At 38.7% G+C, this 2500-nt stretch overlaps 1 protein-coding gene across 2 annotated transcripts in view; it reads right to left on the bottom strand.

Moving 5' to 3' along the window:
- The window catches only part of LOC133618575 (neuropilin-1a-like), a 240567-nt gene that overhangs the window by 81320 nt on the left and 156747 nt on the right, over positions 1-2500 (bottom strand). The gene's annotated exons all lie outside the window — the stretch shown is intronic.

Raw genomic sequence — 2500 nt, 5'->3', positions numbered from 1 at the left:
ATATAAAATGTGTTGTAATTCCTACACCGTTCACCTGATTTGGATGTAAATACCCTCAAATTAAAGCTCAAAGTCTGCACTTAAAGCACATCTTGATTGTTTCATTTCAAATCCATTGTGGTGTACAGAGCTGGAATACTGAAAATTGTGTCAATGTCCAAATATTTATGGACCTAACTGTAAATATACATACATATATATATATGTATGACAAATGTGGAGGTTATGCTGAGGTCATTGTTTTGGGTCATCGGCTCTAGTATATCCCCCCCCCACCCAACCTATATCTGCCAGGAAGTAGTGTGTGTGTGTGTGTGTGTGTGTGTGTGTGTGTGTGTGTGTGTGTGTGTATGTGTGTGTGTACCGTGTGTCTGTGTGTGTGAGCGTGTGTTAAACCAAAGACATGATGTATCCACAAGCAAATGAGAGAGAAAAACAGCTTGCTCATCAAATCTTCCATTAAGACTATCAGTAATCAGTCAGAAAGTCTGTGTCAGCAAGTTGTCTTCAACCTTCTTAAACCTTTTCATCTCATCTGTGCAGTTAAAACATCTTGATGTAGAGGCCTTAAATGTCAATCATGTCACACTTATCCCTCCCAAAGTAGATAATAAACTGAACTGAACTAAACGAAAAGTGAATGTGCGTGACCACGGAGGTCGTGACCTCTGCACGTCAGCATTCCAAAGGAGGGCACGCGGGGTTGAAAGTGCACAAGCTGGATGCGACCGCCATGCACGCTGCACCGCCCGACGACAGACGTCTTGTTTTTAAGTGCGCATGCACGGCAGAAAAGAAACAAAAAAAAACAGTTGCTATGTCAAATGTAGACAAATGAGACGTTTAAGTGTCGCTAATGTCCCTCTGAGGACGCGGGGCGGGCGTATGAGGTCAGGTATCGCTTACGTTGTACAAACACAGCAGACAAGATGGATGTCTTACTTTCACTTTTACATGGCAGTCGCAAGCCCTTAAAGGTTAGGTCAACACGGAGTGGCATCGAACCGTGAAGTTTCTTTTTTCTGGTAATAAAGTACACCAATAAGTACTTTTTAAAAATATCATAGAACTTTTGGTGGTAAGTAGCACACATAGCAAGGTTTGCATGTCATGGGGCTGTATTACATAGGCCGTGTGTGTGGGGGATAAACTGTGGCCATTTCATTAGGTACTAAAGACACTGCAAAAAGTCAGCGTTCAAAAAGAAGAAGAAAAAAAAAATTGTGGTATTTTATTTGAACTAAGCAAAATTATCTGCCAATAGAACAAGAAAATTCGGCTTGTCAAGACTTTCCAAAACAAGTAAAATTAGCTAACCTCAATGAACCCAAAAATACCTTAAAATAAGTATTTTCTCACCAATAACAAGTGCACTTTTCTTGGTAGAAAAAAAAAAAAGAGACCTTTTTGCTCAATATGTTGAAAAACATTCTTAAATGAAATGTAGGTCTAAGTGAGACCTACATAGAGGTTTTTGTTTCATGTCTCTCCGACCTTCCCAGTGGGAGTTACAGGCAGTTTTGTCATTTTTTTCTTCCGAGGAGCAGTTTTTTCTCCGTTTTATTAAAAAATTGCTCTAGAGCGCAATTTTGAGATTTGGGGTTAGTTTTTTTATTAGATCGCAATTTTTGCCAGTCCTGACGTGTGCGTTCAGTTTGGTGAGTTTTGAAGCATGTTAAGGGGGTCAAATTACAGCTCAAAGAGGCAAAAGTGACTGTTTTTAGTACATTTTTGTCTTGAAGGGGGAATTGCCAACTTCCTGTTGATTTTTGCCCAAGAATGTACTATTATGAAATCTAGGTCTAAGTCAGACCTACATAGAGGTTTTTGTTTCATGTCTCTCCGACCTTCCTAGTGGGAGTTACAGGCACTCTAGTTTTTTTTTCTTCCTAGGGGGCGCTAGAGCGCAATTTTTATTTTTGGGGTTTGGTTCTTTTATCAAAAGGCAATTTTCGCCAGCCCTGATGTGTGCGTCAAATATGGTGAGTTTTGAAGCATGTTTAGTGGGTCAAATTGCAGCTCAAAGAGGCGGCCGGTATAATAATAATAATGAAACCTTAGAAATTCAATAGGTCCTTATGTCCCATTGCATAAGGACTCCCTTTGGGAGTCCTTATGCAATGGGCCATGCGGGCCCTAATTAAGTAAATGCTAGTGCCATTATCTTGACATAATGATATGCGCTCGGCATCATGATTTTTTTTTTCATGCTTGAAGTAAGAAATTATTACTTTAAAAAAGTAGTTTTATACTTGTGAGTGTTGATGACACAGCTTTGCATCAGTTGATATTCTAGTTTCAAGCATGTTTTACTCAATATAGGTCATAAAATCTCAGCAACAAGCTGTAATATCTTACTGAGATCATTTAGGACCAAAACCCTTAAAACAAGTAAAACACTAACATAAAATCTGCTTAGTGAGAATAATTATCTTATCAGACAGAAAATAAGCAAATATCACCCTTATTTGAGATACTTAATCTTACTTAGATTTCAGTT

Source organism: Nerophis lumbriciformis, linkage group LG19 (assembly GCF_033978685.3).
Source record: "Nerophis lumbriciformis linkage group LG19, RoL_Nlum_v2.1, whole genome shotgun sequence".
Lineage (NCBI taxonomy): Eukaryota > Metazoa > Chordata > Actinopteri > Syngnathiformes > Syngnathidae > Nerophis > Nerophis lumbriciformis.
Note: the sequence above shows the minus strand (reverse complement) of the source record. Positions and strands in the feature narration are given on the sequence as shown.